Here is a 12,335-nt window from a genome sequence, read left to right as displayed (position 1 = left end):
TGGTTTTGTACTTTTTAGAAGGCAAATTAATACAAAATACAAATTATTTATATATGAAGATTAGATGAGAAGAAATGAAAAACAATTAATGGTTTTACTATACTATATAAACAGGAAGGCAATATTCAAGGAATCGGTGACTCATAAGCTTCAGAAATTGGAAACAAGACATGAATCCTATAAAAGTTTAGAGTGTAAGGTGTCAAAAAAGATAAGAAATACTTAAATGATAGTTTTGGTTATTATGAATACTGCTTCAATAAACATGAGTGCAATTATCTTTTTGACATACTGATTTTATTTCCTCTTGATATATACCCAGTGATGAGATTGCTGGGTAACATATATGGTAGTTTTATTTATAATTTCTTGAAAAACCTCCATGCTGTTTTCCCTAAGGGTTGTACCAATTTACATTCTCATCAACCGTGTATAAGTGCCCATCTACAGATGAATGAAGTAAATGTTACACACACACACGTATGCACACACACACGCATGTATGCATACACACACGCATGCAGGCACACACACACAGGAATAATGTTCAATAATAAAACAGAATGAACTTCTGTATTTATGTCAACATGGATGAACCTAGAGGACATTATGTTAAGTGAAATATGCCAGTCACAGATTGAAAAAAGACCACATGGTACCACTCATGTGACATCTATAAAAGTTGATCTCACAGGAGTAGAGAGTAGAATGGTGGTTACCAGAGGCTAGGGAGCATGAAGGGGTGAAGAAATGGGGAGAGGTTTGTCAAAGTTACAAAGTTACAGTTAGACAGGGAGAATAAATTCTGGTGTTCTATTACCCCATCTTTACTAAAAATACAAAAATTAGCCAGGGGTGGTGCCATGCGCCTGTAATCTCAGTTACTGAGGCAGGAGAATTGCTTGAACCTGGGAGGTGGAGGTTGCAGTGAGCTGAGGTCGTGCCACTGCACTCCAGCCTGGACAACAGAGCAAGACTCCGTCTAGAGAAAAAAAAAAGAATAATGATCAAACTACATGACACCAAAGAGAAGAAAAATTCTTAAAAGCAGTGAGATAGAAGACACACAACATATGAAGCTGAGGGAAAACTCTTACCTTTGTATCAAGTCAGAAAACAGAAAAATTAATATAAATAAAATATTAAAAGCTTCTGGACAGCATACATATCTATTAACAGAGTGATAAGACAACCTATAACCTATAAAATAATAGAAAATATGTGCCTCTGACAAGGAGTTAATATCCAAAATATATAAGGGACTCAACTCAACAACAATAAAAATCAAAAAACCCAACTAAAGAGTGAGCAAAAGACCTGAACAGACGTTTTTCGAAAGAAGACACAAAGAAATAATCGACATCACTAATCATCTGGAAAATGCAATCCAAAATCACATGAGATAGTACCTCACCCTATTTAGAATGGCCATTATCAAGAAGACAAAAGATAACAAGGTTTGATGAGGATGTGGAGAAAAGGGAACACTTAAACACTATTGGTGTGAATGTAAATTTGGTACATTTTTAGATTTATTTATTTATTTATTTAGAAACCTCTTGGAAAACTATGAAGGTTTCTCAAAACAAAACAACAAAAAACAAAACAACAAAAACCTAAAAATAGAATTACCATATACTCCAGAAATTCCACTATTGAGTATATATCAAAAGGAAATAAAATCAATATATTGAAGAGATATCTGCACTTCCATGTTTATCATAGCTCTATTGACAATAGCCAAGATATGGAATCAATCTTAGTGTCCATCAAGGAATAAATGGATAAAGCAAATATGGTGTATACACACAATGGAATGAGATTTAACCACACAAATAATGAAATCCAGCGCTGCGCGCTGACATCGGCCTCTGAAGTGGTTGCCCCGCACTGGCTTCTGGCCCGGCCGTGGCCCCGACAGTTGGGCGTCCTGCAGCAGTCCCAACCTCAGGACTCCCTACCCTCCACCTCCAAACAGCTCGGGTCTTTGCGGTCGCGGCGGCTGCTGCTCCTGCTGCCTCACGTTGGAATTGGAGATGCCTTGTCCTGCTCTCAGGACAGAACCATGAAACCAGCAGCAGCGGCGGTGCACGATGCTCCCAATCCGTCGCCAGGCGCCGCCTCAGAGCCTGTGGCTGTTCGCCATCCCCGGAGCCGATGGGCCGCGCAGCACGGAGTTGCTCCTGCTGGCGGCGACCAAGGCGGGACTGGAGCGGCGGGACATCTCCGGGGAGTGGGTGAAGGAAGAGCCGCAGCCGCCACGTCCTCTCTTTCCCCGGGAATGTGCAGGATTACCGTGAAATTATGACTCGTCATCCTGCAAATTACCAATGGGAAAATTGGAGTCTAGAAAATGTTGCCACTATTTTAGCCCACCGGTTCCCCAATAGCTATATTTGGGTGATAAAAGTGCTCCTGAATGCATTTGCACAAATTCAGCTGCCATAATAGTTTTGTGAAAAGTAACGTGTTTGGTTCCCCAGAACACAATACTGACTCTGGAGCTTTTAAGCAGTTTGATATGTTATTAGTTAAGGCTTTTAAGTCATAATAGTTTAATCAAAGAAAAATTTGAATGATTGGAAAAAGGACTCCACAGCATCTAATTGTAGTGCGGTTCTTTTCATACTACAAATCGTTTCCAGGGAGAAAAAGAGAGGACCTGTAAAAAATCTGATGAGTCAGCCATGAGTTTTTATCCACCATCACTAAATGATACATCTTTTACTTTACGGGATTCAGTAAAGGTTGTGTTGTTTTGAATCAATTTCTTTTTTAATTGAAAGAAGCCAAGAAAGACAAGAACATGGATGCTTTCATTAAAAGCGTAAGAACAATGTATTGGCTGGATGGTGGTCATTCCGGAGGAAGCAATACTTGGGTTACTTCCCCATAAGTCTTGAAAGAATTTGCACAAACGGGGATTATTGTTCAAACCCATGTAACACTGTACTAAGTACATGATCCAATGGGATCTTGATTTGGAAAAGAGCAAAATAAATTTGTTTCGATACTTAGGGATATTGGTATGCAGGTGACTAGCTGAGTTCATTTCACAAAGGAAGCTCCCTCCATAGAGAATCACTTCAGAGATCATGAAGTATTTTGAGACTACAAGTATATTAATGTACTTGTTCAGTGGAAGAGCATAAGCACTTTTCAGTATTTTAAATTCAGATAATGGAATGTAATTGATAGATGCATTGTCAGTTTGGGGGTATGGGGGGAAGCACACATTCCTCCAATATGAGTGTAATGTGCAATAGCATTTCTTGCTTGTGAATGTGAGCAGTTTTTAATTAGGATTGGGTTAAAATTAGGTACTTTGAAATCTAACACGGTGGTTTGTGATAATAGTGAGGAACTATAAGACCCTTAAAAAAGAAAGTTATAACATAGTTCTTGTAATAGGTAACTAAAATTGTTTCTTTACTAATTTTGGTGACATTTTAACAGTAATTAGCTATTCTGTCACTTAAAACTTGAGTGGAAACATTTTACTCCTCTTCAAACAAAAGCACAGGCACAATGTTGTTTTCTATCATTTTGGAATAACTGTACCCTGCCTCTTGTGTTTTGTAAACTCAATGACTCATTCTTTAATATGCCACCAAGTACTTTTTTTAGAGAGTCAAAATACATTTGTTTCCCAATGTCCAAAAATTTGCAATAGTGTAAAAGTGGTTTTTAAAAACATAGCCAGGTGTGGTGACATATTCCTTTAATCCCAGCTACTCAGGAGGCTAAAGCAGGAGGATCCTTTGAGTCCAGGCTGTAATGCACCATGATTGTGTTTATGACCAGCTACTGCACTCCAGCCTAGGCAACATAATGAGACCTCATCTCTAAAACAAAGAAAACAAATTCCACCTAGATACTATCGCTAATTTTTAATTGACAGTCTTTAGTTTATTATTTTGGATAAGACATTCTGGGGCTTCTTGAATCTTGCCCAAAAACCAGTTGTTTTGGAAAATCGTTTTAAATTGAGCATATTTATAAATTTTGGATAAAAATGTACTACAGAGAAAATTTCACATTTTTCACTGTATTAGCCTTTTTTAAAGGGAACAACTTAGGCAAGATAAATATGTAATGCTCAATTTGTTCATGCTCTGTTAAAAAGGAAACAGATTCCATATATCTAAATCAACGTTTCTCCATGATGATGACTTTGTCTGGGGAAAAAAAAAGTTATTCTTGGCCAAAATGCAAAATTACATTGCTGTAAGAAAAGTTACAAGGGAAAGTTTAAATATCATCCAGCCAGAGGCCAGACCCACATATGACCGTCACAATTTCAACTCTGAACTGCATTTTTGTGTGATTTAGAATCTCACTAGTGGACCCTGTCCATGTATGAAGGTGACAATCCTAATTGTTGGCTACATGTGTCTATGAGAGTTACAAGCTCACTTTTTGCTGGCCCCTGTTATGTAACTCTCTATACACCCCAAGGGCTTTATAACATACATGTGAAGGTCATAATCTTCTGTGACATTTTTACAATTAGTAGACCAGAGGCCTTAGTTGTTGCCCTAATCCTAGTTGTTAGTCAAAGTTTCTTCTATCATATTCACGGAAACACATCATGTAAGAAAGGCACCATGTAAGAAAGGCATCATCAACTATACCTAGGCCAGACTGTTGCCTGGGCCTAGGTATATGTCACAATCCCACCTGTGAGCAGAACCAGGGAGAAAAGTCACATCACCTGAATGCTGGTGCAGGGAAATGTCAATATCCTTCTATGGGCAGGACCCACACAGGAAAGTCACATCACCATTATGCTAGGCTCAGTGATATGTCACAATGCCCACCGTAGGCAGAATGCAGTCAAAAGAGTCACATCACCTAGGTGCTGGGCCCAGCAATATGTCACCATCTCCCCCTGTTAACAGGACCCAGTCATGAGAGGAGAGTCATACTACATAGGTAATATTCCCAGATTTCTGTTACTGGAGGCAGGGCACAGGCAGGAAAGTAGAGTCTCATCACCCAGGTGATGGGCCAGGAGATACATTACAATGCCCCTTGTGGGTGGGAACCAGGCAGGACAGTCACATCCCCTAGGTGTTTGGGTCAGGTATATGTCACAATCCCAACTGTTGGCAGGGCTCATGCAAGGGAGTAAAGTCAATCAGGTGATGAGAAAATAATTATGTGTCAAAGTCACACTTGCAGGAAGGTCTAGGGATGAGATTCACAGTCCCACACATTTTCTGGCTCAGGGTATAAGAGACAACACTTTCTGTGAACTGTGTTAAAGTACACAAATCACAATCTCAATAGTCAACAGAATTCATGCATAAAAGCTCCAACCTCACCTGCAAACACTGTCTAATTAGAGCAGTCACTGCCTCACAGGTGTGCTAAGTTTTGGTATAAAAGTCACCATTCAACCTGTGATCTGGATCCACATATGAGAGTCACAATGTCAACTTTCAACTGATCTGGATGTGATATTCAGAATCTCAACAATGGACTATGTCCATATGGGAAGATGACATTCCTCACTGTATGTTGTGTGTGCATAGAAGAGTCACAATATCACCAATGTGCTGGGTCTTTATAAGACAACCCCTGTGCCACTTAAGGGCTCTATAAGGTCTGCATGACAATGAAACCTTCTCTGGGACCTTCATGATGGTATAAACCCATGATCCTACATGTTGCCCTAAGTTCAGGCATAAGAGTCAACACCTGTCCTATTTGCTGCGTCCAGGTATGAGAGTCATCAGTATCCCTGTGAGTTGGGTTCAGAAATGAGCCACCATCCCATTTGTGGATGTATCCAGATATGATAGTCACAATTCCAACTGTAAACTATTTCTGTAAGTGAGATCCAGGACCTCCTGAGTGGGTTCTCTTCACATTTAATCCTAACTGTGGGCTGTGTGTGCATATAAGAGTCACAATCAAAATTTTGAGCTGGGCACTCTTTTCACACTCTCTGTACCACCTTAGGGCATTATTCAATATGCATGAGTGTTGTAATTCTCTGAGACATCTGTAAAAGTGGGAAGCCCAGGATCTTATCTGTTGCAGTAAGCCTAGATACAAGAATCAACATCTCTTCCTCCACTACCTGGGACCAGGCATGAGAGACATTCACATGACTATGAGTTGGGTCCAGAAATGAGTCACCTTCCAAACTGTTGCCAGATCCACATAGAACAGTCCCAATTCCAACTGTGGACTGTTTGCACATGTGAGATTCAGAACCTCACCAGTGGGCTTTGTGCATGTGTGAGAGTGATAATCCTAATTGCTGGACAGTGTGCCCATAGGAGGCAAAGTTTTACCTGTATAATGAACTCTGATAAGACCCAAGTATTTTATAGAATATTCATGAGTATCATAATCATCTATATTCTTTATGCAACTAGGAGATCCAGAACCTTACTGATTTTTTTTGTTTGTAATGATAACCAGACCAGATGAAGTGACCACAGGGATATAGCCTGACTATTATCAGGTAATCAGGACTTAAGTGCTGACTGATCAAGGTGCTGTGTTTTCACTGCCTTGACAGGCAAATGTCTTTCAAACTGCCTGCCAAACACAGGCTAAACCTGATGACACATTATGCTGGAGCAGAGTCAATTGACCATTTATGTGTAGGTGATTAGTGTGCTTTAGTGCAGGTAGGGAAGGCAACTCATGGTAATAACCACAAACTGCTATTTAGACAAAATCAAAAGCCCATCACCAGCTGGTGGTTCTGACAGAGGTGACTTTTAATGTATCATGAAACCAGTAGGCCAAAAGCAGTTAATGTTGAGCAGGTGTCCTCAGTCATGAGTGGTTAATCCAGTTTGTGTTGTGAATTGTTTGATTAGCCTCCCCTTTACCTCATTGGTGAGGGAGAAATTACCACCCTAGGGCTACTGGAACAGTTAAAGCCATGGCACCAATCATTGGATTAAAGAGATTGACAGCAGATATTCATTACATATAATCATGGAAGGAGGAAAGTGTGTAAGGTGTACAGATCCACACAGGGATTGCACTTGGGAGTAGAGACAACAAACAGGAGGCACCAGGGGAAGGCTTTGCAGTATCAAGAGAGTGAGATGCTCCTGGTTCCCAAAGGAGGTTATTATTTGTTGGTCTGAATAATTTTGTGATCTTGGGGGAAACCGAAACACATTATACCACCAACTGCTAAGACTACAATAACATACTATAACAGTCTAATTCTATAATGTACTATACACTATAATACTAATTAGAGTATGTTCTCAGTTTGTTGATAGATTTTTGGAAACTGTGACTTTAAGTAAAACAATGTACTATATAATGAAACCAATTTTACCACTGGCTAATTGATATAAACAAGAAGTACTTTTCTATGGTATATAGTATTTTGTTTCACTTAAAGTGAGTTTCCAAGAACCTATCAATGACATTAAGTCAGCACTTACTGAACATGTATTTTAGTAAAGTGTAATAGAAAGTAGCTATATAAAATATACTGTTCTTGTAAAAAATGTACTTTGTGCTACACATTACAGTCGTGAACCACATAACAATTTTCTAGAAATTGATAAGCCATATATATATCCTTGTTTTTTCAAGAGTAGGTATATGTAAACCTACCTCTAAAGGTCAAGGGTATTGAGAGGTTGAAGAAAGAGGCTGATAAATCAAGTTTCTCAGAAAAAAACATTTAAGAGGGACTTATGAATAGAAGCTCTGTTTCAGGTGGCTGAAGATGGTGGATCCCCACGATGTTACTCCCCAAACCCAGACACTTATCACAGAAAAAGGAACGTGTAGGACAATTGAAATCACTATATAAATTTGCCTAAGGGTAGGATTTATGCTAAGTACTTGTTCACAATAACATCAAGGTTGTTTTGACTTAAGGATAGGGCTTACAGAAACAGTAGGTTTCAATATATAACATAGGTGCTTGAAACACCCCTCTAAAAAATAATTAGAGGAAGTACCTGTGTCATAATTTTAAATTTTTTAGTGATTTAAAATCTTAAAATCTTGTTATGTTAAATTAAGTAACCTTAGGTTTCTCACTAAAAATTAGCATTGCTAAGCATTAAAATAATAGTTAATATGTGTAATTAAAATTACTGGATATAAAAAATCTACATACAAGGGGTATTAGAAATTAAGATGTGTTTTCAGTAAAATAAAAGCTTGTTAGAACGACATATAGATGTAGTTTTTATTAAAAATAATTTTTTCTAATTTAGAGCTTAATGATTATTTAAAAATAAAAAATAATAAAACTAAATTATTTAGAAGTTAAAAAATTATTAATACAAATTTTTATTAATTTTTTGTAAACTACAAGGAAAGTGATTCATCCTAAGAAAATAAAACAACTGGTTATGATAAAATAATTTAAATAAAATAACATTAAAACAAAAGTCTTAATGCATCAGGGGTGACTTCTCCCTGCCACACGGTTTCCAGGCCTGTGCAAGACAAGTTTTTTCTTTTCATTCTGTTCACAACACACATACCCAGCTCTCCCTCACAACATCCTACTTTGTTTTTATTATATCACTTGCTTTTTTGTTATATGTACTTGCTTTAGTTTTTTTCTCCAGCTGTCATCACACTGTGAGTCTCTGGGGGTCAGAGACCACTTGGTCATTTTTAGCACCACATGCTTGGCCCACCAGGGCACCTAGCACAGAGTGAATGCTGAAGGCAGAGTTGCTGAGAACAGAAATGGGATCTTGAACCTCCTTTATGCTTCTGAACACCTTACAATGTGGAGATAATTGAAGACAGGGGGTTTAAGTTGAGTCTTAGGCAGTAAATGGCCAAAATGACTTCTGCAGGAATCTCCCCTGGCTCCAGCTGCTCCAGCAAACCTCACTGGGTACCAGGGACACAAGAGGGTGCTGCCTCCTGGTGGCCCGCACTAGCATTGCAGCCCCAAGCAGAAGCATCACAGAACAAAACAGGCATCTGCATTCAGTGGTCCTCAAGGTAATAGCTCTCCAGGGTCCCAGCGGACCTTGGAGTAGGATCTGTAGCCTCCAGGGTCAGTAAGAGGGACTTCAGTCTTCCCTTTTCCCCTTGAGGCATCCAGTTCACTCATGACACATCCTCACCTAATCCAGGACAGTGATTTCTTGCCACCTCCCAATGAAGACCTCAAGGATCCAACACATCCTAGTCCTGTTCCTGAATCCTAGATTCAGTGCCCAGTGCTCTAAAACATTCTCTATTCCAAGCCATCATCTACAAAATCCTTTACATCTCTCTCTGTTCTGAAGGACCTCTAGGGAGCAGAAAGCATTTTCCCAGAGTTTCAAAGCACAGTGGATCACCAATGGGGAAACCAAGTCCAGCAGAAACTTTTGACTATGTGAAACTCTTGGGGCCACCCACTTAAATACCTCAGTTTATACAGGAGGAGGTGAAGGCTTTCTCTGCTGTAGCTCTTGTCTACACTGGTGCAGGCGAGTTCATCCTAGTTCCAGGTACCCACAGAAATGGGCTGCAAGAGCCCAGCCCAAACTTCCCAAGGGTGTGCTGGGTATAGCCTCAACCCAGACAGAACACTTGGATCCTTGCAGATCCTCCTGTTCATGCCTTGGGCCTCTGGGTATGTGGCTAAAAGAGTGGAGGCCACTGCCCCATGGCAGATCTCCTTCAACCTCTTTCTTCTCTTCCTTTTGTCACTTCCGTGGTGTCTACTTTTTAAAAAATCCTACCTCTATGGCTCCCACCTAGGAAGTCACTGTGCATGTGTGTGTGTGTCTGTCTTACCTGGGGAAGTGGAAAGGGAAATAATCCCAGGTGAAGAGGGAGTTGTCAGGTATCCCCTGGATCTTAGAGGACTTTGTTTTTACAGCAATCCTGATGGATTTGGTGGAACCAAGGCCTAGGAAGCCAGAGCTCTCCCTAATATCCTGGACTCTGCCCACCTTCTTTGGTCTGAGCCAGTCCCTTCCTCTTTCTGGACCTCAGTTTTCCAATTATACAATGAGGAGTAGAATAAGTGTGTGCTCAGTGAGGACATGGTGTTAGGCTCCATCAACACCAGATAGGCTGTTGGCATGGGCCAGAGTCACTCACACATGGGTGCACAGGCCTCCTGACATGGCCCATGCTGGGGGCATGGAGCATAGAAAAGCCAAGTCTCCTGTCAAGATTAAGTGGGCATGCAAAATGCACCAACAACACTGCTCTGAAGCCAGTTGCATCTGATCCTCCACCCACAGCCTCTGCCTGCTCTTTGTGCTTTATGTCCTCTGGGGCCCATGGGCACAACCAGTGTATTCAGGTAGAGCCACAGGGTGCTAGGTCTGGTGGGTCTGAGAAAGAGAAAACACTTTTCTATTTCTCCACAGCTTTAGGGTTAGTAGTTTAACTTTGAATTGGACAATTTTGTCATATTATGACTGAGCCTGAGCATATTCTCTTATATTTAAATGTATTGATATTTCTTTTTCTGTGAACTGTGGGTTACCTTGTGAAATTTTCTGCTTTGTAGTTGTTTCTCTTCTTATCAATTTCTAGGTGTTGTTTATGTAGTGGGGATGTGAGTCCCTTTGTGATATGCATTGAAAGTGTTTCTCCCCAGTTTACTACTTCTTGTTTTATTATGGTGTTTAGTTTTAGTTTCAACTGTTTTTTTTTTTTTTTTTTGGTGTTTTGCTTGCTTTGCTTTGTTTTGTTTGCTATGTGTTATTAAGACATCACTTCTCTCCAAATTGATCTACAGGTCTATATAACCACAGTGAAGTATCCCACCAGATATGTTGTGCAAACTAATAAGCAAATTAGAAAATTTACATCAAGGTATGGGCCAAGAACAGTCAAGACAATTGTGAAGAAGAACAAATTTGGAGGATTTACACTGTCAGATATTAGGACTTAGGTTAAAGATACAGTAACCAAGGTCACGTTAGTGCGGTAATAGACACAAGGATAAAGAAAAAAATACAAAGTCCAACTGAGACCCACAAACTCAGATGTCTTGTGTATAGTGAGAGACCCAGTTGGGCAATGAGGAAAATAGTCCTCTCAGTAAATGCCCTCCAGGGTCAACTGGCTGTTTACATGAGAAAGAAACAAATCTTGATTTCTGCCTCACACTGTAAATAAAAATGAATTCCAAGCAAATTTTAAATTCAAATGTGAAAGTTTAAATATATAATTCTAGTAGATAACAAGGGAACATTTTTATAGTTTGGGAACAGGTAAAGATTTCTTAGGATGCAACAAACACTAAACATAAAAGCAAAAATTTATAAATTGGACTTTATTAAAATTAAAAACTTGTCTTCATCAAAGGATATCTTTAAGAAAGTAAAAATGTGAGAATACTGTGGGAAAATATTTGCTCTAGATTAAAGTGACAAAAGCCTTAATCTAAGATATGTCACTAACTCCCATAAACTAATAAGAAAAAAAGAGAATACACTGGAAAAAATGGTTAAGAGATTTCTCTAAGCATTTCATAAAAAATAACCAAATGTCTAACAAGTAAATTAAAAGGTGCTGCACATTCTTAGTCATCAGGAAAATGCAAATTAAAATAACAATGTATTATTTTTATGCAATGACTTTAAAAAAAGACAACATCAAATGTTGATAAAGATGTAGAGTGACTGTAACTATCATATGCTTCTATGCGTGTAAACTTTTATGAACACTTTCAAAAAAATTTGGTAGTCTCTCCTAAAGACAAATGTACATATACATAAACTTTATAATCCAACAATTCAACTTTTAGGTATATATCCAATATAAATTCCTGCATCTGTTCACCATGCAAAAGAATGTTCACAGCAGTATTATGTGGTGTTTCTTAAAACTGGAACCAACCCAAGTGTACATCAATAATAGAAAGAATAAATAAAATGTGAGAATATGAATTCCAGGCCATTCCTTTCTTCCTCTATTGTCTGATTGGCCTATCTCAATGTTGTGTTCTTTAGAAAATTGTTGGCCTTTTCCAGGCAAAACTTCAGTATTTCCTCATGGATCTGCTCCCTCTGTCCAAGAGTTTATGGAGGTGAACCTCCTGGATTTGGTGGTATCCCCAAAACAAGAGGAAGCAGATACAAGCCACAGAGTTTCAGTGGTATACAAAGACCCTGCAACTGGAACTAAGATCCAGGTGCCCAGGCAGGCCCAGGACTTTCTTTTCTAAAACAGGGACACCAAATCTGCTACTGCCCTCACTCTTTTTGCTTAGGCTTCTGGGCTCTTCTGTAGGGAATATTCTTTCCTGCCTCATAATGGCACCTGCACATTGCTCTTCTTCTCACCACTGATGCTCAAAATCAGTTGCTGAATATGCCCCCACCCATTTCATAGACGGTGTTGCCTCCCATGGTGGCAGA

General features: G+C 39.3%; 1 pseudogene; it reads left to right on the top strand.

The window, feature by feature from the left end:
• Positions 1-582: 582 nt before the first annotated feature.
• Positions 583-3,109, top strand: LOC100968834 (mitochondrial protein C2orf69-like; annotated as a pseudogene).
• The last annotated feature ends 9,226 nt before the right edge of the window (positions 3,110-12,335 follow it).

Source organism: Pan paniscus, chromosome 18 (assembly GCF_029289425.2).
Source record: "Pan paniscus chromosome 18, NHGRI_mPanPan1-v2.0_pri, whole genome shotgun sequence".
Classification (NCBI taxonomy): Eukaryota; Metazoa; Chordata; class Mammalia; order Primates; family Hominidae; genus Pan; species Pan paniscus.
This window is presented reverse-complemented; position numbering and strand designations above follow the sequence as displayed.